This window comes from Prionailurus bengalensis, chromosome D3, assembly GCF_016509475.1.
Source record: "Prionailurus bengalensis isolate Pbe53 chromosome D3, Fcat_Pben_1.1_paternal_pri, whole genome shotgun sequence".
In the NCBI taxonomy this organism is placed as follows: domain Eukaryota; kingdom Metazoa; phylum Chordata; class Mammalia; order Carnivora; family Felidae; genus Prionailurus; species Prionailurus bengalensis.
The window spans coordinates 17,792,421-17,819,016 of NC_057356.1; the positions used below are offsets into that span (position 1 = coordinate 17,792,421).

At 43.4% G+C, this 26,596-nt stretch overlaps 1 protein-coding gene across 2 annotated transcripts in view; it reads right to left on the minus strand.

The window, feature by feature from the left end:
• CORO1C (coronin 1C) overlaps nt 1-23,575 on the minus strand; it is a 78,206-nt gene extending 54,631 nt beyond the window's left edge. The window contains exon 1 of one of the 2 annotated variants that reach the window (XM_043557815.1): nt 23,106-23,575. The gene's annotated coding sequence lies outside the window, so the exon portion shown is untranslated. The remainder of the gene's footprint in view (nt 1-23,105) is intronic. The other variant, XM_043557816.1, reaches the window with a different exon arrangement.
• Between the last annotated feature and the right edge of the window lie 3,021 nt (nt 23,576-26,596).

Genomic DNA, 26,596 nt, shown 5'->3' on the forward strand with positions numbered 1-26,596 from the left:
TTGGGAATAAACCCAACCAAGAAGGTGAAAGAAAGACTTGTACACTGAAAACTACAAGAAGACACTGCTGAAAGAAATTAAAGAAGACCACAATTAAATGGAAAGATATCCAGTGTTGATGGATCAGAAGGCTTAACATTAAGACAGCAATATTCCGGGGCACCTGGCTGGCTCAACTGGTAGAGCATGTGACACTGGATCTCAGGGTCGTTATTTCAAGCCCCACAGTGGGTATGGAGCGTCCTTAAAAAAAAAAAAAAAAAAAAAAAAAGACAGCAATACTCCCCAAGCTGATCTACAAGTTTACAGCAATCCCTTTCAGAATCTTAGCTGACTTCATAGAAATTAATAAACAGATTCCAAAATTCATATGGAACTGCAAAGGAAATCCCCCAAAAACAAAACCACCTTGAAAAAGAAGAATGAAATTAGGGAGATCGATACTTTTTTATTGCAAAACTTACTACAAAGCAATGAAAATCAAGACAAGGATGAACATACAGATCAATGGAACAAAATTCAAAGTCTAGAAATACATTCATACATCTTTGGTCAAATGATTTTCAACGAGTGCCAAAACCATTCAATGGGGGAACAATTGCCTTTTTAACAAAAGGTGCTGGGACCACTGGATAGCCACATACAAAAGAAGCCTGACCCTAACCCACACTATATGAAATAACTAACTCAAAATGGGTAAAGATATAACCCATAAGAGAATTAAAACTATGAAACTCTTAGAAAGAAACATAGAAGTAAATCTTCATGACTTTGGATCTGACAAGGGATTCTTAGACATGACACCACCAAAAGTAAAAGCAACAAAATAAAAAGTAGATAGGGGCGCCTGGGTGGCTCAGTCAGTTGAGTCTCCGACTTCGGCTCAGGTCACAATCTCACGGTCCGTGAGTTCGAGCCCCGCGTCGGGCTCTGGACTGATGGCTCAGAGCCTGGAGCCTGCTTCCGATTCTGTGTCTCCCTCTCTCTCTGCCCCTCCCCCGTTCATGCTCTGTCTCTCTGTCTCAAGGATAAATAAACGTTAAAAAAAAAAAATTAAAAAAAAAAGTAGATAAACTGGATCTTATCAAAATTAAAAACCTTTGGCTTCAAAAGATACCATCAAGGGGCGCCTGGGTGGCGCAGTCGGTTAAGCGTCCGATTTCAGCCAGGTCACGATCTCGCGGTCCGTGAGTTCGAGCCCCGCGTCGGGCTCTGGGCTGATGGCTCAGAGCCTGGAGCCTGTTTCCGATTCTGTGTCTCCCTCTCTCTCTGCCCCTCCCCCGTTCATGCTCTGTCTCTCTCTGTTCCAAAAATAAATAAACGTTGGGAAAAAAAAAAAAAAAAGATACCATCAAGAAAGGAAAGAGACACCCCATCAGAATGGGAGATTTTTGCAAATCATGTATCTGATAAGGCCTCTGTATCTAGAATATATAAAGAATTCCTACAATTCAGGAAGACACATAATCCAATTTAAAAGGGGGCAAATAACTTGAATAGATATTTTTCCAAAGAAGGTGCACAAATGTCCAATAAGCACATGAAAAGATGCTGGACATCATTAGTCACTGGGGAAACGTAAATCAAAACCACAAAGAAATACCACTTCATGCCCACTAAGATGGCTAGAATCAAAAAGTCAAAGAATAACTTGACAAGGATGAAGTGTTGATGTTGACAAGGATGCAGAGAAGTCAGAACACTCATACACTGCTAGCAGGAATATAAGATGGTGCTGTTGTTCTGGAAAGCAGTCTGGCAGTTCTTGAAATGATTAAACAGTGACCATATGACCCAGAAATCCACTCCTAGAAATACACCCCAAAGAATTAAAAAGAAGTATTCAAACAAATATTTGTACATGAATGTTCTCAGCAGCTTATTTCACAACAGCCAAAGGGTGGAAACCACCCACTGGTTGCATATCCATCAGACGAATGGGAAAACAAAATGTGATATACTCATACAATGAAATATTATTTGGCAATAAAAAGAAATGAAGTAGTAATACATGCTACAACTTGGATGAACCTTGAAAATATTACGCTGAGTAAAAAAGGCCAATCATAAAAGTCTACATATTATGATTCCATTCACATGAAAGTCCAGAATAGGCAAATTTACAGCTATAGAAAGTAAATCAGTGGTTGCTGGGGAATGGGGGGGGGGGGACAAAAGGTTACAGTTAACAAGTATAGGGTTTCATTCTGAGGCGATAAAAATGTTCTAAAATTGACTGTGGTGATAGTTGCACATATTTGTAAATATGTTTACTAAAAACCATTGAGCTGTATGCTCTAAATGGGTGAACTGTATGGTATGTGAATTACAGGTGACCCCTGAACAACATGGGTTCAAACTGCACAGGTCCACTTGCAGATGTTTTTCAATAAACACTGTACCGGACCGTAAATGTATTTTCTCTTCCTTAAACTTTTCTTTCTTTTTTTTTTTTTAATTTTTTTTTTTTCAACATTTATTTATTTTTGGGACAGAGAGACAGAGCATGAACGGGGGAGAGGCAGAGAGAGAGGGAGACACAGAATCGGAAACAGGCTCCAGGCTCTGAGCCATCAGCCCAGAGCCTGACGCGGGGCTCGAACTCCTGGACCGCGAGATCATGACCTGGCTGAAGTCGGACGCTTAACCGACTGCGCCACCCAGACGCCCCTTCCTTAAACTTTTCTTAACACTTTCTTTTCTCTAGCTTACTCTATTATAAGAATACAGTATATAATACATGTAATACAAAATATGTGCTAATCCACTGTATATGTTATCGGTACAGCTCTCAGTCAACAGTAGGCTGTTAGTAGTAAAGTTTTGGGGGAGTCAAAAGTCATGTACAGATTTTTAAGTTTATTTATTTGGGGGGGGGGAAGAGAAGATATGAGTGGGGGAGGGGTAGAGGGAAAGGGAAAGAGAGAATCCCAAGCAGGCTCACAGAGCCCGATGCGGGGCTCGATCTCACGAACTGTGAGATCATGACCTGAGCTGAAATCAAGAGTCGGACGCTTAACAGACTGAGCCACCTGGATGCCCCGAAAGTTACTGTGAGTTTTGACTGCACAGGGGGTCAGTTTCCCTAACCTCCATGTTGTTCAAGGGCCAACAGTATATTTCAACAAACCGGTTTTTTAAAATGTCTGCAAAGTACCTAGTACAGAATCTGAAGCATAGTAAGCACTATCCAATGAATGTCAGCAATTATTATTTCAGAGCTCCCTAATAGGTTTCTCTACCTGAAGAGAAAAGATCCAAATCAATTCCCTACTGATTATGGGCCAAGAGTATAATTTTCACATAAGAGAACTAGCATCAGTTATCAAGGACCCTTCACAAAATTTATGTTCTCCTACCTCAGCATGGTATTTACTACACTTCAATTTTCCCCTTAAAGGAAAAAATATGATCTATCTCAAACAGAAAAACCCTCCTCTCAAGAGAAGCTGCTTGCATTATGAAATGGCATTAGTGTTTGACTGTTCTTGTTTTTTTTTTAACGTGCTCAGCCATAAATTTCCAAATTGAAATGTATCATCCAATCTTAGTTCTTTTATTAAAAAATCTTGTCCCAAATTATAGAACTGAAGTGTCCCCAATACTAAGATACTTTATAAAGAAATCTAATGCTCAATTATAGTAAAAAGAGTAAATGAAAAATCCTAAACTAATACAACAGACACAAAGTCCAAAGAAATACTAGGTATAATTTTAAATGTCTTGTCAGAGTTGGCCCCTGGAGAAGTCACCTGTTCATTAGGTCTCTCAAGTACAAATTCTTAAAAATGCGTAGGGCTCTTTCTTTGCAATTGTAGGACTGTCACAGCAGCGGAGAAGATGTAGCAATAAGTCATTCATTAAGCAAATCAAAGAATTGTTCACAAATTTCAAAATAAATTGACTTTAGATGTGAGAAAAAGCAACGTGGTTTTTAATTTCCACCAAGTGTAAAATTACAAACCTTATCTAAGGCTTTATAATATGAAAGTTTATCATTCTACCCATATTTCTAATAAGACTGGGACTATCCTAATGGTTTTCATTATAAAAAAAAAAAAAACTGAGGTCCTTGAAAGATAATGTGAGAACAGGTTGAGAGCATAGGCTCAACTATGAAATGTCCTCTCTGGGGTTTAGCTGAAACTCTACTTTAGAAACATGGGCAGTCATCTCCTCTGCCCAAATCCCCAGGTAATACTGAACTCCAGAAAAAAGGATTAAGAGTTAGGTCTTGACTGTCCAGAGACTATCATAATAAATTTTTTTTTTAATTTTTTTTTCAACGTTTTTTATTTATTTTTGGGACAGAGAGAGACAGAGCATGAACGGGGGAGCGGCAGAGAGAGAGGGAGACACAGAATCGGAAACAGGCTCCAGGCTCTGAGCCATCAGCCCAGAGCCTGACGCGGGGCTCAAACTCACGGACCGCAAGATCGTGACCTGGCTGAAGTCGGACGCTTAACCGACTGCGCCACCCAGGCGCCCCAATAAATTTATTTTTTTAAAGTTCTTTACCTTTTCTGTGGTCACCATGCTGTAAATTACAGCCCCAAGACTTATGTATCTGAACATTCAAAGTCTGTACCTTTTGATCGCCTTCACACATTTCATCCACCTCACTCCCCCCACTTCTGGCAATCACTGTTCTGTTTCTATGAGTTCTGCTTTGGCTTTTTTAAAAAATGTAAGTGATATCATGCAGTACTTGTCTTTGTCTGACTTATTTCACTTAGCATAATGCCCTCTAGATCCATCCATGTTGCCACAGATGGTATAATTTCCTTCTTTTTTATGGCTGAATAATATTCTAACATATGTATTCTATATACATACATACACATTTATATCTATACGTATGCAATACATACACACGTACCACATTTTCTTTATCGATTCATCTGTTGATTGCACACTTTGATTGTTTCCAAATCTTGGCTATTGTAAATAATGCCACAGTGAACGTGGGAGTGCATATATACCTTTTCAAGATAAAGATTTCATTTCCTTTGGATAAATACCCAGGAGTGGAATTGCCAGGCCATAAGGTAATTCTACTTTTAATTTTTTGAGGAACCTCCGTAATGGATGCACAGATTTACATTCCATTTTCTTTCCATAATGGCTGCACAAATTTATATTTCCACAAAGATTTCTAAACAGTAGATAATATACTTCTGTTTTCGCTTCAAATAAAAATCTAAAAGCTGACTACTGACATTCACAATACCTAACAGTTCACCTACGGAAACAAAAAAACAATTAAAATTTTCTTCACATGTTGGGTGATCATCTTAACCAAGAACAAGCTGTTAAAAATAAGGTCTATCTCTATGGGTTAAGGACTTATTTTATCTTTTAAAGATTTTATTTTTACATAATCTCTATACCCAATGTGGGGTGTGAACTCACAATTCCAAGATCAAGAGTCACATGCTCTACCAAATGAGCCAGCCAGGCACCCCAGATAAGTTGTCAGAGGAAAGTTTGCTAAAAATCACTCTCAGAATAAAACTTCCATCTTACGGTCAGTTGATAATCTCCAACCTCGAGGAGAGTGTAAGAAGTCTTATGGTGCTGCCAGGTTATACACAGAAAATTTATCTCATAGGTCATACAAGAAATGTGTTGGATGTGAGGAGGAAAAAATGTAGACAAGACAGGGTGTTTATACTGTAATGGTACCAAATAAAATACACTCAAAACACCTGAGTAAATGTTACTACATTTTCTCTATTCTCTGTCTACTTCCATCAATCTCATAAAAAAATGACCACAATTTTGACATTTTCCTGTTTATTGAGAAGTTATCTGTTTAAAGATTCCAGCAGATGTATTTCTACGGTTCATATAAAAGGAAACACATCCTGCTAGGAACACATACAGGAAAACCCCTACTAATAGCAAAATCCTGCCCAGCACATTTGCTGAGACTGTTCCAGAGCATCAATTACTCAAGGGCTCACAAAATGTTCCCTAGCCAGCAGCAACCACAGGAAGACTCCAGAATGTCCCAACAGGGAAAGAACATGTTCCCTCTAAGTTGTTGCTTTTATGGCAGGCACTTTTTAATGTGGGAGAAATAGGATGCATTATTTAATAGAAAATGCCAAGTGAGACAGCGGATGAGGAAATAAATGTCTGAAAACCAGCTATTTAAATGGCAATACCAACAGTTAAAATTGCTTTTAAGAAGCTGGAAATGGAACATGTAAGCCTACGTAAAATACACATTTAAAGAGAGCAGACACCCAAAGCAAATATGGGAGGTGCCCTGATTAAATACAAAAATTCAACATTCATCAATTCTGGATATGAGATGGCTCAGCTCTTTTGAATTTTCTTAAACAAAATCTACCAGTGACATTCGAATTCATCCAACAAATAATTCTCATTGCATCCAGTCCCTTAATTAACAGATTCATATGTGACACGCTCCAAGAAAAAAATATATGTAATTTGCCTCCTTTAATAGAAGCTGTTTTAACAAGGAAGAAATTCTAAGACCACATGCAACGTTTCTTACAAAGCACAACAGACCTCACACACAGCAGCTATGGCTAAAAGAGATCTGGACTCCACTAATGACAATGAGGTGCTGGAAAAGAATGGTTTTTTTCCAGAAAAACTGCTGACCATTTATGACAACTGACTGCAAGCATGGAACAGCCTTGACGTTGGTTCAATCTGTCATGACATGGAGAACAGTAAGAGCAAAGCAGGAAAATTCATCCTCATTACAGCCTCCCAAATAGTTCTATCCCATCATCGTTATCCATCCAGGTCATAGGCAAAATGCCAAGTAATCAGGCATCAATTATAAAGGCACTTTGTTTTGATTCAATAACCCATTATCATTTTAGTTTTTAAATGTTTCCAGGAACAACAACAACCAAAACAAACAAACAAATAAATAAAAAACACCCCACAAGTAAGATCCACCAAGAAGCATCCAGGCTCAGTCCTCACAGAAGCCCGGAGTGGAAAAGGCTCCAAAGCTCATCAATTCCAGGCCCTTCATTTTCAGTGCGGAAACATTATGTGACTTGTCCAAAGATAAAAGACTTCTGGAGAGACACAATGACCTTGCACCACAAAATACAGGGCAGTTCAACTTTCCGTCCCCTGAACTTTCATACTTTTTCAATGATAAACTCCCCCTCATACATACAATTTGGCTTTCCCACGTCGGCCTGTAATGCCACTCAGCGCTCTCACTGGGGTGTTGCCTCAGCAGTTCAGGGTTCCACTAGGCCTGTTTGTGCAATTTTTAAATATGAAATTACATTTTGCTCACATTTTATAAAATATAGAAACTGGCTGTAAACATCCAAATACAGAGAAACCAAAGAGAGCATTAAGTATGCCAAAGGAGGCAAATCTTTACTTCTGACTGAAAACCCTTAGGCTCAATGCCAGAGGACTATGTACTCAATTGTCCGAGAGAACAGCACGAAAGGACATGCATAAAAAGCCAGAAATCTACATATCAAAGACAATTTCTGAAAGGTGAGGAATAATGAATCGGTTTATATTTTTAAAGCTTTCTAAGAAAACAATTCTTACTTTTACATTTTGCAATTTTGTACCAATTTAAGAACTTGTTATAGAGAAAAGCTGAGGACAACGGATGGTGACTTAAAGGCTCACTGATGATCTGGACTAGAACGGGAAACTATGAAAACGACTGCTAAAAATGAAGTCGGACAAGATATGAAATGAGCTACAGAACATAAATCAAATCACCACAATACACATTTCAAATATCTTACGATTTTATGTCAACTACACCTCCTAAAGCCAAAATTTAATAAAAGCAATGAAATCAGCATATGGGGGCTCCTGGGTGGCTCAGTCGGTTGGGCGTCCGACTTCGGCTCAGGCCATGATCTCACAGCTCATGAGTTCAAGCCCCGCGTGGGGCTCTGTGCTGACAGCTCGGAGCCTGGAGCCTGCTTCGGATTCTGTGTCTCCCTCTCTCTCTGCTCCTCCCCTACTCACACTCTGTGTCTCTCTCAAAAGTAAATAAACATTAAAAAATAAAAATAAAAAAAAAAAGAAAGAAATCAGCATATGAACAGCAAAATAGCAACATATAAAGATCCTAAATGCAAAAAATATGAAAATCTTCAAATTCTCTCACATTTGTATTAAAGAGACCCTTTATCAACTAAAAGATGCCCTAACAGGGCCTGTAACTCGCTTAAAATATAACAATAATGACATACATGACAGAAATTTTACAGTTACTAAAACATGAGATTGTGAGGTTTTAGAGGTCATCTCTCACTCTTCAATGACAGAAATATATTTTTTTATTGCACTATCAGAATAAGAGCAGATTTTTCCTACAATAATACGCAAGCATGACATGTTTACTATCCCTCACATTCTTCCAATTTGCTGCTTATCGCCAAATCTTCAGAAACACAACCACCTCTACCCATCCCCGGAGCTTTGAAAAAGAATTGTGTAAGAAATCTCCATCACAGAGGCTCTACCTGCCCAGAGAACACCGTGGACCCGACTCGGGGGCTGCACCCCAAGAGACTAGTCTCAGAAGCTCAACTCTGCCTCTTCTCATCAAAGAGCCAAATTAATCCCAAGAGTCCTCGTATCAACTACAGAACTTTTACAGATGTGACTGACCCAGCAATCCCACTTAAAAATTAATGATGAATGTGTTTCCAAATACTCTTTCTATACCAATGACCTACTTCTCTTATTAACAACTGCTAAAAAGCACACTGTGTATGACTGTTAAACTCACTAAGTCTGTTTCCACCACTTAGTCAGATGGTGTTACTCTTGGAATGAAATGTTAATAATTCTTTGCCAATATACTTGTACCAGGAAATGAAATTACCGGACTCCCAGATCTTTTGAGGGTTTTTTAAAGGCATTTTTATGAAGACCCTCAAAAGGCTAGAGTCACAGGAGAAACTACCAATGTCAAAAACAAAGTAATCACCTCCCACTGAAGAATTTCAGTCTTCCCTTTTTAATGCCCTATACCCTGGGCTGTGACTACACATACACACCCGATGAGTGTTTCAAGGGAACGGTGAGGCAGAGTAGGAAAACTGTGGCTTAGATGCAAGATGCGAGTTTATCCTGACACAGTCACTTAGCCACTAAATCATTTCTGGTCCTACGGTTGCTGGTTTCTTCATCTCTAAAATGGACGAGTAAAATAAGTCATTATTCTATGGTCCTATTTTAACCTGAAGCCTACAAGTCAATACGAAACACTTGTTTCACTGGGATCCAGTCCACACGCCCCCAATAAAAGGCACACAATTCACGGAGAACTCAATTAGTTTTTACAACTCACAGGGGTATACGTACAACACGTACCCTCAACTGTGAATGCTGAGCAGGTCTCTAGTCCTAGTCATTCATCATTCATTTATTCCACAAATATTTATTGAGCTTTGGTCATGTGCTTGGCATCATGACAGACACGCCAGACGCGGTGGTGAGCAAGGAAGGAGGCCTGGCCCGAGCTCTCATGCAGCTCACAATCTGCTGGAGGAGGACACATCATAATCAAAAATTCCCACTGACATTAATGTGCTGCTATGGCAAATGCTGGGATGCAGTGCACACAGAAGGACAGAAGGAGTCAACAACCAGGGCAAAGAACCACCTCTTGCTAGTAACTCCAAAGAGCCTTCTCTTTACAAGTAGTGTATTTGAAAAGAGAAAAAAAAAAAAAAAATAGAGAAAAAATTTCAATCACTTATTGTACCTTTTCACACTGATAACTGGATTCATGGGTTTAAAATTAAGGTACTCCATCCACAGACGTGCCCAGAGCTTGAAGGTAAACATACTGAGCACACAATTTCAAAATTAAACTAACAACTAACACTCTTTAAATCTAAATCTCCCTGTCTTCAGAATGTTCAGACATCCTATAGAAATAGGAAAGTATACCTCTTAAAATCTTACTACACCTCAGGGCAAAACATTTTGTCTGATCCTTTTTGGTAAAAAAAATACAAACTACTGGGGTACCTGGGTGGCTCAGTTGGTTAAGCGTCTGACTTTTGATTTCGGCTCCGGTCATGATCTTGTGGTTTGTGGGTTCGAGCCCCACCTCAGTCTCGGTGCTGACAGTGAGGAGCCTGCTTGGGATTCTCTTGTCTCCTTCTCTCTCTGCCCTTCCCCTGCCCCCTCTGTCAAAATAAATAAACTTTAAAAAATTACAAATTACTTCCTTATCAGCACACCTCTCTTCAAAAGGAGCAGGGGCAAAGACTCCCACAGAATATCAGTATCTACAACACAAGAAGCTAAAGACTGAAAATCCACTGGGGAAAATATAGTTACTACAAATAACTACTTTGCCACCACCCACTACCTTCCGAAAGTCTCCATTCTTCAGGAAAAAACATCATACATCCCATTTCACCAACAAAATGAAAAAACCTCCAGGGAAGTGAGAAAAACAAATAAGGCCCTCTTTGGGGAAGAAATAGTTCAGCTACGTATTTTGGGAGTGAATATTCCATAGCTTTTAGTAGCCTTGGTTAACAAAACTAACACAACCCCTCCCCACCAAAATCTACCTTCCTTCCAAACTGTATGAAGACTTGAAAAGAAAACCACAGTCCATTTTTTATGTTAAATTAGACTATAACTAAAAGACAAATTTTATATGCCTTAAAAGAAAGTACGAAGAATCCTCTTTAAAGCACTGTGATTAGGAAACTAGCAGAAAGATCAAAGGGCTTCCCATCCCTAATACTCTCTTAAAAGACTGCATTTATGGGGCGCCTGGGTGGCGCAGTCGGTTAAGCGTCCGACTTCAGCCAGGTCACGATCTCGCGGTCCGGGAGTTCGAGCCCCGCGTCAGGCTCTGGGCTGATGGCTCGGCGGAGCCTGGAGCCTATTTCCGATTCTGTGTCTCCCTCTCTCTCTGCCCCTCCCCCGTTCATACTCTGTCTCGCTCTGTCCCCAAAATAAATAAACGTTGAAAAAAAAAAAAAAAAAGACTGCATTTATAGCAAACAGACAAGCAGAAAAACTACATTTATAATTTAGTAACCTCTAAAAACTGCCAGAAATACACACATATACCACACACAAAAACAATTACAAAACAATTCTTTTTTTTTTTCTCTATGACCACTGTGGGGCTTGAACCACGAGAACAAGAGTCCCAGGCTCTACTGACTGAGCCAGCCAGGGGTCCCTACGAAACAATTCTTATGATCTCTTATCACAATTACAATGTTTTTTGTGATCGCTCATCACTAATATGATATAAACCAAAACCTACAGTTTTTGAAATTTTAATACTGCACCAATGAACCCCCAAATGATTCAACAGTTGGAATGGTATACAATTTGCCCGATTTTAATTTGGCCATTTCTTGTCAATTTCTCAAGTCAAATGAATCCAAACGTATTAAAACCTTGGAGCTCCAGGAGCCACTGAAATGAGCTTAGATGCATCAGGTGATTTCTCTGGGGCTGGCCTGGAGGCCCCTCAGGGGCCACCGTGGGCACTCGACAGTCAGTCAACGTGTCGAAGGTTAAGAAACTTAAGAAAAGAACGACAGGAAAGACAAACTCGGTTTTTTCCATGGCTACCTTAACTTTAAATCTTCATCTTGATACAAATAATGGTTCTTCTCATATGCATTTTGACAAAAACTCACAAAATGAAAGCATACTTCCACTCTGATGTTACTTCAATTGTTTCTAAAGTCAAAGTTGCTAACGAAACTACAAAACAAAGACCTAAAAACCCCACGCTACCAATATTTTCAACTTATTCAAGAACTAGGGTAAATTTGCAATGGTGTACCCATAGGTAATGTAACTCTTCTTTTTCATCAGAATTCATGCTTTAAATAAATAACTCCAAAATGTGCTTTACAAATTAAACACGTTTCAATAATTAAATGTGTACATATACACCACGTACTGCTTACAGTATTTATAATAAAAATTATAGGGTTAGATTATAATTTAATAAACAAATGTTTACAATCAGCAATCCTTCTACACCATAGAAAACATCCCCATCAGGACGCCTGGGTGGCTTGGTGGGTTGAATGTCTGACTTTGGCTCAGGTCATGATCTTGGGTTCGTGAGTTGGGGCTCCACATCAGGCATGCTGCTGTCAGCGCAGAGCTCACTTCAGATCCTCTTTCCCCCTCTCTCCTTGTCCCTCCTCCACTTGTGCTCACTCTCTCTGTCTCAAAAATAAACATTAAATAAAGCAAAAGAAAACGTCTCCTTCATTACTTTCATCTTCTAGTAAAATGGGAAGGAAGACTGAAAATCTCGATCACAAGTGTATCACATAAAACTGAAACTCAATTATTCAACTAACATTTATTGAGCACCTACTGTGTCTCAGGCAACATCCTGGGAAATGGAGGCACAGAAAATGTAAGACGTTCTCTGCCTTCAAGGAACATGGAATATGATGGTATTAGTGTTCACTTTCACAAACTGAAAATTAATAATTCCACACGGATATTTATTTTTACTTATTTATTTTTTTAATGTTTTTACTTATTTTTTGAGACACAGAAAGACAGAGCACAAGCAGGGGAGGGGCAGAGAGAGAGAGGGAGACACAGAATCCGAAGCAGGCTCCAGGCTCTGAGCTGTCAGCACAGAGCCTCACATGGGGCTCGAACTCACGGACTGTGAGATCATGACCTGAGCTGAAGTCGGACACCTAACCAACTGAGCCATCCAGGTGCCCCCAGATATTTATTTTTAAATTTATATCCATTTAACCCAAAATATAATTCACAGTAGTATAGAAATCATTAACATTAGTGACACCCACAAATTATATTTTCATCTACCTTTGTAACTCCCCATCTAAACTCTATTTACATTTTACCTAAATGTGCTGTATAAAAGTATACTCTATTATGACTTCCCACAATCCAGGCCATCTTCTCTATCTACCTTACACTATTCCTCCTCTCTTACACCTGTTCCAAATCAGCCAAGTGCTATTTTGCACACCCTCGGGCAGGACCTCAACCCTGTGTCCCATAGATACTGACCCTCCAATATCTTGCCCTCTCAACTCCCGAGGAGCTCAGTCCCCACACAGAATTCGGTATTACGAATTATACACTCAAGGGGTGCCTGGCTGGCTCTGTCAGTAAAGCATGCAACTCCTGGTCTCGGGCTTGTGAGTTTGAGCTGCACATTAAGCATAGAGACTACTTTTAAAAAGTTTACAAGGAAATGGAAATATAGAGAGATCAATGCCTAGCTCTAGCCAGTATAAGCCAATCCAGTTTACAGCCATTACCCTGCCCTGATCCCCTTTTCAAAGGTCAAAGCAACCAAGACAGTGCTAAAACCTAAGACCCTTTCAAGAGTGGTTCCAAATGGAAAAAACAAAAAAAAAGGGATCACGAGTATTTCGGGAAGGGGGGGGGGGCACGAAAAGCCAAAAAAACACAAAACTTACCAGATTAACTGTTTTAGAGGTAACAGGAAGAACCTTTCAAAAGCGGGCAGGGCTTCTTCCTGATTGCAGGTACCGGGGCCAGCCTCTACATGGGCCATGCCTGATCCCACATGCATCAGTTCAACTTTCCCCTCCAAACCTTGTTACGCTGACTGAATACCACAATTTCAGAGAGATGATTTATCACAAGGAATCTCCTTTTTAAAAATATTAATACTGTACCCCGGAAAGGGTTGAGGGATGTGAGAAAAATAATATAATGAAAGCCCTTCGTCACCTTGGCACTGATCAACAGTGGTAGCCTAGTTGTAACTGTGGCCACCCAGGAACACATTAGTGAAAATGCATTTGAATCATTTGCTTTACTACTGCTTAAAGGAGATCAGCTTAAACAGGGGAGACGTTTCAAATTAAGAAAGATGGATGAAGCACACAGAGGACTGCTGGGGCAAGAGGCCACTAGATGTCAACACAGGCTGGTGGGGGAAGAACATGGCTCCTTCCTTCTTTTTCACATGACTCCCAGCTCCCACGATCTAGGATTCCACTATCACCATTAAAGAGTTTAAAACCCTGGGGCGCCTGGGTGGCTCAGTCAGTTAAAGCATCTGACTCTTGGGGCGCCTGGGTGGCGCAGTCGGTTAAGCGTCCGACTTCAGCCAGGTCACGATCTCGCGGTCTGTGAGTTCGAGCCCCGCGTCGGGCTCTGGGCTGATGGCTCAGAGCCTGGAACCTGTTTCTGATTCTGTGTCTCCCTCTCTCTCTGCCCCTCCCCCGTTCATGCTCTGTCTCTCTCTGTCCCAAAAATAAATAAACGTTGAAAAAAAAAAAAAAAGCATCTGACTCTTGATTTTGGCTCAGGTCATGATCTCATGGTTCGTGAGTCTGAGCCCCACATCGGGCTCTGCGTTGACAGTGTGGAGCCTGCCTGGGATTCTCTCTCTCTCCCTCTCTTTCTGTCTCTCTCTCTCTAATAATTAAACTTAAAAAAAAAAAAAAGAGTTGAAAACCCTGTGCTATGAATTAAACAGAATTCTTCAGTCTAGGCTGGAAACTTACCCACCACTTATAATACTGACTCCATACCAAAAATGCCATGCCATCTGAGTTCCAAATAACTGAGTTCAACTTTGGAACACAACCCAGTTCTGGGTTGGGGACTGAATGTATACAGCGCCTACAAAACAGAAACTGCAGCTGGGCTCTCCATGGTTTTAGAAAACCGCGCGGTTCACAACTATCCTTTGCAGGTAATATGCATTATTTGTTCCACTTGACAATGTAATTCAGCCCAGCGCATGCAAGATATCTCTGCACTGCATAAGAACAAACCGAAAGCCTCAAGGTATTAAAAACAAAAACAAAAACAAAAACCCTTCCAACTTACCTTTTCCTATAGTAGCGCTGTAAGCAGTGGCTCAAATAAGGAAGTCTAAGGTTACTCTATTTCTAAAACAGACAACAAGCATCTTATTAAATACCACCCCAAAGAGCTACGGCCAGCACTTGTTGGCTGAGGCTGCACTCTGGCTTGCCAAGAAAAACTAGGATGACAACGTTAAGCTAAAGACACCACTAACCGCAAAATTAATTCGCCATCTAGCTTGTACAGTGATGAGTCTCCCAATAAACCCTTCTGCTTAAGGGAGATGATAACTCAAGTTTACATGTGTGTCTCAGTCACCACTCAGGCAGCATTTGAGTTTTTATATTAATAAGTCAGCCTCAATTCTTTAAGTTCCTAAGAATGGAAGGAATTAGAATCTTTAACCAGAAAAGAATGCTTGACCATAATGAAAAGGAATTTAAGTATCTTTCATGTGCAGTAAGCAAACAATAGTGATTAAAATTTGTGCTAAGGAGGGGGTGCTTGTGAATTATTTTCAAGAACCCCTAAAATATCCAGAGTGGAAAATACCCTCTCAAAGGCTTCACTCCCCCTACGCTACTTTCCCACGTGTGTTTATGGCCTTTCATGAAACTGAAAAATGACAGCTTTGTTCATTCAGGATAAAGACCTCAGCAGTTGTCAGAATATGGGGACACACATCTGATTCCACAATGGGGCAAAAAAGGCTCTTGCACCAAACTGCCAGGTGCCCAGATTCCCAGAATGTCTCGGTTCTGTGGAGACAGAATGACCGCACTGTGAAGCTGTGGTCAACCGCTAATCCCGAAGAGTTTTCATGCTGCCTGTTACAATCTGTGTAGTTCCAGTACCGGGTGCGTGTTGCCCCTCTCAAAATTAGCATCTTCATCTACACGTGGCCTAGTAGTGCCGATTATTCTGGCAAGACACAAAGCAAAGGCATCTCTGCAATGTTAATTGGCCTTTGAAACTTCTGCGATACTTACAACTACTGCTTACTAATGGTCAGATTAGAAGATTGAAGAAGTAAAAAGGGATTTTTTACACTAAAACTAGGAAAATCAAATCTAACAAAGGCTTATCCAAGAGATTCAGTGTATTCTTAAGTTCCCCGAAAACGCATCTTAAAAAACCTGAAAAATCTGGACCAAGCTTCATGTGTAATCTAAAGACATGAGAAAACACACAAACATTGGTACAAACACTGACAGCGGTGATAAACTGGAGAAGTACAACCTCTGTGAGTAGATCTGGCAAGAGACCGTGGTGGAAAGTCAAGAGGGAACTGGTGCATTCAGTCAAGGACTAAAAAGAGAAGGCACACCAGGTTCACAGCGTCTAAAAAAAAAATTTTTTTTTCACACAACACTATAAATCAACACCACCAACTCTAAAAATGAATTCACACTACACATGGAAAGAGGTGGAAGACAGCTGGGGGAGGTGGGAAGGGACCGTTAAGTGCCTGATCATGGGCGTATCGCTCATGCTCCTGACCACAATCCCCTCATCTGTAAGATGTGGAATAGACCAGTAAGGTACTTTCCACTCTGGCTGTGATTCAGAGTCACCAGGGAGGACAAGCCCAGGCAGCTGTATTCATAAAGGTCTACAGCTGATCCTCGTGTGCAGTCCAGAATAAGGGCCTCTGGACTTGAGAAATAATCTCCCAAATGCCCCCAAAATGATATATTCTTAAAAAGGTGGTAAGATACTGGTCTATGTATGATCCATTTTTATCATTTTTAAAAAGTAAATGTAAGGCGATTTCATGACCCTAAAGGGGGAGGACATATATTTGTGAAAGTATTATCTTTAGCCATACAAAATATAAGCCTTCCTACCTCCCTTTGTATCACAGTTTCTCTCACCCTGACCTTTGTATTGATCTGATTTAATTTCTCTTTACTGTGGCAAACAGGAGGAACTCTTTTCGTTATTAATGTGAGATTCAAATGACAGGCCCCATTTAGCATCCCATGAAACTACTGAGGCTCTTTTCCCACACAGAATGTTACAGTTTATCACAATGCTGCCATTCACATCATAACCAGATGACCATCTATCTCAAGCACCGCAGCACGGTCTCCTTCCAAACCCTAAAAAGATCAGTCTTTTCCAGGAACTAAACCACCTTCCTCAAAATTGACAGAGACTGAATACAAGGGAGGCCTGAGTAAGAGAAGCTTGTCTAATAGACATTTCCAATTCAGACAGAAGGCAAAAACAAAACAAAACAAAACCTGCCTTATCTTTAATATTACCTTCCTACCCTAAAATTAGACTTTTTTTCCCCTCTTCAGTAATTCAACTTTGATTTGAAGTCTAAAATGCTGAGGTGGGAGTAGGAATTCATACATGAATAGCTTAGTATCAGAAATGAAATGTATTAAACTTACTCTACTTGATTCTCCCCAGTTCCATTCATTAACAGACATGAAGAGTGAAGACGGAGGGAACACAAACTTATTCACTGTCTACTTGATGACCCAACAAGGCACCATTAGCATCTCCACACCACAGAAGAGGAAACAGGCCCAGGGAGGGGAGGTGATTGGCAGTCACAGCTATTCAGAAGTGGAGCCAAGGGTGAAACCCAGCTCGGTCCAGCTCTAAAGGCCTGCACCTTTCAATTCCTCAGTTTCTTTGTATACAAAACTCTGTGGCAGCTCAACTATATAAGGGAGAGCCGAGAGCCCAGTGAGATGAAGAAATTTTTCTTTTCTTTACTCCCTTCCCATAAGCCAACCACTTTAATAGAATACGCACACAAAAGAAACGTTCCCCAAAAAGCCGACTGGTTTCTCCTAATTTTTTTTTAATGTTTATTTATTTTTGAGGGGGGGGGTGGGCAGAGAGAGAGGGAGACAGAGGATGCAAAGCAGGCTCTGTGCTGACAGCAGAGAGCCCGACGCGGGGCTCGAAGTCACAAACCCTGAGATTGTGACCTGAGCCAAAGTCAGATGCTTAACCGACTGAGCCACCCAGGCGCCCCTGGTTTCTCCTAATTCTTAAGATGCTAAGTGGAGTATTTTCAATGAAAGTATTAAAAATGAACATAAGAACACAAAATATAACTAAAGACTACTACCTGAGTCAGATGCTCTGAGAGAAGAGAGCAGGGGAAAAAAGAATGAAAAGCAAGAAAGCGTGTGCCCTGAAAACCCAGTTTACACCCGTTATCAGGTATACACCGAGGTAGTTCCAGTACTGACCGACTCCACACCAGCAGGGCTGGCCTCCATTTGGCGTGGTAAGTCCTACCAAACTAAAAATGTTCCCTGGCCATCTTATCCTACTGAGAAGGCTGTGCACCAGTCACCGCTGGTCATCAAGGGGAGAGAACCTGCGAGGATGTTCTGCCCTTGGACAAATGCTTCAAACGCTTGGTTTTACGTCTGAGCCATTTTTTGGCAACAGCTGGACTTGGGTGCCAGAAAGGCAGAGGGGAATCACCCCGCGTTACTTCAGCCCAGGCCACAAAGACGTGTATAATAATCCGAGACGTGCGCTGACCTCACGATCTTTCCAATTAACTTCAATCACCCTTCATTCAGCAAACAACCCAACAGGCACTCGAGACCAAGCGGTGAGCAAGGGAACCCGCTCTGCCTTGCACGTGAACTTCTCTCTCACGTCCTGCCTTCTATGGAAGGCGCCTCTCAGACAGGAAGCTCGAGTTCAGGTCCAGCTCCTTGTAGCAGCAGACAGTAGTGATGGATGGAGGATGCACGAAGACAAGGACAATGTCTGCCTGCAGGGATGAGGAAGGAGGCTCCCAAAGGACAACTGGGACTCAGCAGATGGAAGGAATGGGGGGTGCGCAGTAATGAGCTCATCGCGAGAAGATCCGAAGGCTGGGATGTTTGGGGAAGTGGCAGCAACGATGAAAACATAGGGAGGAGAGTGATGAGAGACGAGGCAGGCTGAAATCAGAGACACCTTGATCCACAGCCCCACGAAGAAGCCTAAACTTTAACCACAGACGAGGAGGTAGGAAGCCACTGGAGGATTTCCGCAGGGGAATGACATGTTCCTGATGAACCCTTTCTGATCTAGAACTAATTTACTCTTTCCCTGACTCTTTCACATTTGGCTTTTAATTTATACAACCAAGATACTGATGGTGAAGTGATTTGGGGTCTAAACAATTTTTAACTCCATTATCAATTCTGACTCAATTATGCATAAATTGAATGTTACCAAAATGTTGTGCTTCAAAGGACACCATCAAGGAAAGTGAAAAGGCAACTCACAGAATTGGAGAAACATTTTGCTCATCATACATCTGATAAGGCACTATATAATCTAAAATACATAAATAACTCATAACAAGAAAAACAGAACCCAATTTAAAAATAAGAAAAACATCTGAACAGAGATTTCTCCAAAGAAAATATACAATTGTCTGCTGATGACTTCAGGAGATGCAGGACATCCTTAGCCATCAGAAAATGCAAATCAAAACTACAATGAGATACTGCTTCACACCCACTAGGATGGCCAGAGTCAAAAAGTAAGAGAACAGCTAATGTGACAAGGATGTGGAGAAACTGAAACCTTTATACACTGCTGGTGGAATTGTAAAATGATGCAGCTGCTTTGGAAAACAGCGTCTGGCAGTTCCTCTCATAGTTCAACACAGAGTAACCAGTATGACCCAGCAATTCTCAAGAGAAATGAAAACATGTCCACACAGAAACTTGTACAGGAATGTTCATACGGCAGTATTATTCATAATGACCAAAAAGGGGAAAACACCCAAATGTCCATCAACGGATGAATGGATCAACAAAACACGGTATATCCATACAACAGAATATTATTCGACCGTTAAGAAAAGAATAAAGTACTGATACAGGCTACAACACAAATGTTGAGAACATTATGATTTAAAAAGACAGACACAAAAGACCAGTACGGAATGATTTATATGAAATTTACATGAAATGTCCAAAACAGGCAAATTCATAGTGACAGAAAGTAGACTAGCGTTGTGTAGGGCATGGGAGGGATGAGAATGGGGGGGTTGGAAGACCACTAATAAGTCTGGAGTTTCTTTCTGGACTGATGGATACGTTCTAAAATTGTGGGTGAATATAATAAAAACCACTGAACTGTACACTTTAGACAGGTGAATTGTACAGTATGTGAATTCTACCTCAAAAAGCAGTTATAAAGCAAAAAAGATCCTGCTATGCACTATTAAAATACAAACAAGCTCTCAAAAAGGAGTATAGAATCTTGCTCACTCATTTTAAAGGATCCAAACTAGGGCAAAGAAAACCCAGAGAGATTCTATTACTTAAGATTCTTGGTACTAGGTCATACTGAAATATTCATGACGATTTCCATGTTTTAATACAGAAAAGGCATCTTAAGTTGAAAAAGACAGAGAAGTGTCAGAAAACAGTTTTTTTTAACTCAGAAACAGGATAACATAGGGAAGTCACCAAATAAAAAACGAACATGTATTTGTACCCTGAATATGCAAGAGGCACCGCAATTTATTATTGTTTCACCTCTGAAAAAGTCAAAGGTAAAACAGCCCAGGTAACAATATCTGTTTCTAAAGTACCAGTTTGTGACAAATCAAAGCATTAAGAAACAATCTGCCATTATAAAGAACTGAATCTCCACATTCTCCGTCACATAACTGAGAACTTATCATTTATCCTTTTGAACATTCCATTTCACAGGCACTGGAGTGACTCTCCTCCTCATGGTTGAAGTGGATCCCAAAAGTGACAGGTGCATTAAGCGTAAAATGTAAATCAAAAAAAGTAAAGTGTTTAAAAACTACTCTTTGTCACCCTGAACCTAATTCTAAACCATATATAAATTAATAGACATAAATGCTGATTAGCACAATCTGCAAAGTAACATTCAATACTATGTGCAGTGCTAGCTCACCGGTATGTGTCTATTAAAATTCATCAGGCTTGGGGCGCCTGGGTGGCTCCGTCGGTTAAGTGTCCGACTTCAGCTCAGGTCACGATCTCACGGTCCGTGAGTTCTAGCCCCCCGTTGGACTCTATGCTGACAGCTCAGAGCCTGGAGCCTGCTTCAGATTCTGTGTCTCCCTCTCTCTCTGACCCTTCCCCGTTCATGCTCTGTCTCTCTCTGTCTCAAAAATAAATGTTAAAAAAAAAAAAAGTTTAAAAAATTTAAAAAAATTAAAAAGAAATTCATCAGGCTTTAATGTACCTTCCACAAATAATAAAAAACAAATACGGAAAAGGCACCTTCTGGATTTGTCAAAAAGGTGTGTACCCGACTTTTATACCAATCTTTGTTCAATCCTCAGTACACAAGACTATCACCTATCACAAAACACTGAACATCAGGCCTAATTTACAACACAATTCCCAGTTTTATTTCATTCCCAGCCTCCACATATTTAGGCAACCTCTCAGACCCCAGGGTTACTACTAGTAGACTTCACACCCAACCACCGAGTCTCTGAAATGTACCTCCACTCTGAAAAGAAAATTAGTTTCCTAAAGTTAGTTTTCTGAAATACACAGAATCAAGTCCAAAACAGATTTTTCCCATTTCTTCAGTTTTACAGAGAATGCAGAAAGTGAAGATATATAAACAGATATCTATTTGCCTTCACAAATGAACAGACGGTACAAAGCAACTGCTTATACTTAATCATGTTTTTGTCTATTCTAGCAGGCCCTGGTGTCAGGAGAGTTCTGCCAGATAAGGACAATGAAATGCATTATTATATGGAGTGACTAAGAGCCCTACAAGTACTGTTTTAGAACGTAATCCCAGGCAGGAAGGCTGCGGTAAGAGGGCCTAATATTTTGTGATAACTATTACCGAAACTAAAGACATTCACCACCCAGTACCAGTTTAAAACCTCGCACTATATTCAATTGTTTAAATGTCTTACAGGAAAGAAAGGCCTTTGTATCTTCCTATCCTGGGGGAGACGAACAACTTGCAATTTGCTTCTCACACTGAATCCCACGTTTCCAACATGTAGAGGAAGTACTTTGGACACCACAAAACAAGGGCAGCCTACATTAAGGCCAAATATAGGATGTGATTCTAAACCATGATGCCGTAAAGCCTACGTTTCCTTTTCCAGCGATCAAAAAAAAAAAAAAAAAAAAAAACCCTTTGAACGCTCCCAAAAAAGGACCGCAGGGCCAGCGCCTCCCTCCAAGAGGAAGCCCCTTTCTTCTCGGCGCTCCCTTGCAGCCTGCCACTTCCCCCAACACATTCAAATCATTTGGGAGACGGAGAGCTGGTGTGTACGCGCCCGTGCGGACAGGCGGGAGAGCTGGGTTCCTGCATTTCCACCCTCAACATCTGACCTCATCCCCAGTCATTTAGGCGCAGCGGAGCCCCACCTGCACCTCGCTCCTTTTGACTGCGTCCCTCGCCAGCTGCTCCGCTATTGGGGGAGCACATCTCGGAATCACCCAGTTCACTCAGACGCTCCTGGCCCCCGACCCTGCAAGCAGCGTGCCAGCTCCGTTCTTCCTCGAGACCAACACCCCCCACCCCCCGCCAGTCCCAGCCCTCCCAGCCCGCCGCTCCCACCGCCCGGCTGGTCCGCTTCCCAAGCCGCCCCCCACCCACGTTACTCCAGGTCCAGCCGTGCCCCGCCCTTCCCGACCCCGGAGCTAGAGCTTCAGGGCCCGGCGCTGGGCTCGCACCCACCGCCAGTAGTCCTCGGGCCAGACCGCCGCCCTCTACCCCTCCCACGCAGGGCCCCAGCTTGCCCCGGCCCCACGTGAGCCCGGCCCCGGCCAACCCCCCACCCACTGGCTCCCCAGGGCGGCTCAAACCCCGCCCCCAGGCCCGGGGGCCCCCCGGCTGGGCGCCCTGGCCCCGAGCAGCCCCTCCCCACCCCAGGCCCCACCCAGCCAGGCGAGTCCCCAGCCCCTCAAATCCTTCCTCGGGCAGCCCCGTCCCCACTCAGCCCGCGGCTCCTCACCCGGCCGGGAAGGGTCTGGAGCCCTGAAAGCCTCCCCTGGGCAGCCGCCTCCCAAAGGGATCCCAGTTCTCTCTCCCCAGGCCAAGGGGTTCGGTCCCGAACCTCGGCCAGCAGCCCCGGCTGCAACCCGAGACACACCGGCCGGGGGAGCCCCGGCCCAAGGATCCGCGCCCCGCGCGCCCACCACAGCCCACTCCCCTCCACCGGGCCCTGCTCCACGCCCCGCCGGCTCCTGTCAGCCGGCGCCGGCACATGCTGAGAGGGCCGGTCGGCCCGCCGGCTCGCTCCCGAGCGGCCCCGCCCGGCGCGCGCTGCTCACCAGGGCCGAAGTGCCTGAGGCGCCGCCGCCGCCGCCGCCGAAGTCCCCGCTGCAAAGCCCGGCGTAGCCTCCAACCGCTGCCGCCTCCCGCCTGGCACTGAGCGCCTCGCGGGGGAGGGGCGCGGGCAGCCACCGCCGCCACCGCCGCCGCACGCAGGCCCCGCCCCCGCGCCGCGCCGCGCCCAACCAGAGGGTCCTCAGGCTGCCGAGCGCCACGCCCACTTCCGGGAGGGGAAGCCCACTTCCCACCCCTCGTTCCACGCCCCACTCTCCTTAGCGCCCCCTCTGGTCGCGCCGAGGGATGCGGGTGGGCTGCGGGGGAAGGTGGTGCCGAAGCACACGCACCGCCCACTAGTCAACTAGCCGGAGGGCCACGCCCACTGCTCCTCAAAACGGGGAGCCGCATTCTTAGAGCTCCGCCCACTGACCCGCTTGGCTCTGCGGGGCCACCTCTTCCAGCTCCTCAAAGGTTCCCAGAGCCTCTCCAAACCGGAACATCAGCTCCTCTGAGCCCCGCCCACTGCCCTAACCAAACCCTTAGCCGGCCTCCGGGCTCCCTAAGCCCGCCTACCCTCTCGTAGCCGCCGAACTGGCCCAGCGGCCCCACGAAACCGCGCCCCGCTTCTAGAAAGCCCCACCCACGGGCCAGCCACCCTGGTCTCAGCATCCCACGGGCCCCGCCCACTGCCTATCTAAACCCGTAAACCTCTAAGCCCCGCCCCGAATTCTCGAACTCGCGCCTCCGGCTTCCGAAGTTCTGTCCTTGCTGCCATCGCCCCCTCCCACTTCCACTTCTGGGGACTGCCAGCGCTCAGGCCCGCCCTGCACTTTCCGTTGTCGCATTCCTAGCACAGGGTGGCTGTCCCTGGACTGGGCCACACCACTACTCAAGGAGGTCCCATCTTGACCCCATTTTGCAGATGAGGAAATAAAAGATACAAGGTCCTTCCCTTCTTTTTCCTGGCCAAAGCCCCTCACCGGTTTGCTTAATAACTGGGCCAGCCAGGCCAAAGGGCAGTGGATTCGAGTCTCATCTTGGCTGCTGTTCAGACGATGTGTCCTAGGTCAGTTCCCTTCGCCTCTTCAGGCCAAAATTTCCTGATCTTTCGCGTGAAGCTGTCCTGTTAATAGAGTCCCATTCTGAAATACCAAGCTCTGAAATACCAAGATTTGGGGAAACTGGACCCGAGGAACTGAATCAACCAAGCAAGGCATCTTTGCAATTCGCAGGGAGGGATTTTTCATTTTAGGCATTGGCCTCAGAAATGTGTGTTATGTAAATCATGGTCCACCTTGAACCAAAAGAGCTCGAACAGCAACTTACTTACCCTCTCTAGGCCTCAGTTTCTTTAGCAGTAAAGTAGGGACTGTAGAAGTCACTCCCTGGAAGGATTCCTTGAGCTTAGTAATACATTAGGTAGGGCGCCTAACTCGTGATGAGCCCTCCACAAATGGTACCTGTTGCTGCTACTGCTGTGCCTCAACAAAGTGGAGGGGTGAGTTTCATTTTGCCTTCCAGCAGCCACTAACAGGAGGGACTGAGCATCCCTTCCGCAGCAAGACTTGGCCACTTACTTCGTCTAAATGAGAGATGATGATAGCAGAGCACCTAGCGCAATGCCAGGCATTTGGTGATGCACAAAAACGCTTGGCTATTATTAGGATTCCTATTTTTAATGAAGCAAGGGCATTGATAGCAGCAGAGCTCTGAGTGGCTTGGGGAAAATGAAGGTTGATGCAGTGCTCTGAGAAGGAACCAGGAAACAAGCTGGCTTACTCTTTGGGAACAGATTATCGCCAACATTTTCCATCGCTTCTATGTGCCAGGGACTATCTGAGTGCTTTGAACACAAAATCCCCTGAAATCCACCCCCCCCCAACAATCCTATGGCTACAAGAAACAATTCTTAATCCTCATCAATAGAGGTGAAGAAAATAAGAAGTGGGGCGCCTGGATGGGTCAGTCATTTGAGCAACCGACTCTTGATTTCAGCTCAGGTCATGATGTCACGGTTCCTGAGTTCGAACCCCACGTCGTCGGGCTCTGTGCTGACAGTGCAGAGCCTGCTTGGAATTCTCTCTCTCTGCCCCTTCCTTGACCCCCCCTAAAATAAACTAATAGACTTTAAAAAAACTTAAATGAATTGCCCAGATCACACAGCTTGAGCCAGGCAGAGTTAGTGATAGAACGCACATCCCCCTAAAGGCAGAATTTGCACCCTTTGCCAGTTAGCCCTTACACTCAACTGCCTCTATGGCTGCATGAAGGAACAGAGAAAACAGGGACTTTAGATCCTGGCAGACTTGGCCTTACGTTCAAACTCCTCTACTCACCAGTTGTGTGACCTTGGGCAAGTCATTTTCCTTCTCTGAGTCTTACTCTCTTTATTCAGTGGGGCGCATCCAAATGCTTACTTCAGGGAGGGGATTTGAAGATTTCAGGAGTTCAGATTCAATGCATTAAAGTATGGCAAAGCATCCAGTACAGTTGCCTGTCATACAGCAGTTGTTTAAAACTTGTTGATTCACTTATCCCGGGTCTTTAAATGATTAAATTAGAAGTAAAATCTCCCACGACACCAATTCCCCCCAGATGATAACACCATAGAACAACCATGGAATACAATGAGAAAGAAAGATCTCCAGACCTTCCCCTTCTAGGTGACTGTTTCAGTTCCTGGTTTTATCGCTGGGTTGGGAGAGGTGATTCTTGCACAAGAAACAAGGCCAGAAGCAAGGTCACTTTACCACCCCACCCCGCACCTGCCCTGAATGTGGTCAGGTGAGAGTTCCTACTCCCAGAAACAGCAGGAAAATTGCATAACCCTTTCCTGGGAGAAAACTGCCCCATCCCTATTCTAGAAGCCATAGCAGTCCCTTTGTGAGCCTGAAGGAAATCTTGGCTCTGCCCAAGCCGGCCCTTACATGAAGGGACCCGGATCCGGGTGAGATGCTGGATTTTATTTTATTTTTTAATGTTTATTTATGTACTTTGAGAGTGGGGGAGGGGCAGAGGGAGAGAGAGAAAAGCAGAGAGAGAATCTCAAGGAAGCTCTGCGCCCAACACCGGCCTCAATCCCACCAACTGTGAGATCGTGACCTGAGCTGGAATCAAGAGTCAGTTGCTTAACCGACTGAGCCACCCAGGTGCCCAAGATGCTGGATTTTAGAGTCTTCTCCAGTTCTCAACGCCAGTGATCTTTATTTTTTTTTTAAATTTTTTTTTAACGTTTATTTATTTTTGAGACAGAGAGAGACAGAGCATGAACAGGGGAGGGGCAGAGAGAGAGGGAGACACAGAATCTGAAACAGGCTCCAGGCTCTGAGCTGTCTGCACAGAGCCCGACGCGGGGCTCGAACTCACGGACCGTGAGATCGTGACCTGAGCCGAAGTCGGACGCTTAACCGACCAAGCCACCCAGGCGCCCCGCCAGTGATCTTTAAAGTGACCTGAGACACGTGCTAGATGAAAGGGAACTTAATGATCAGAA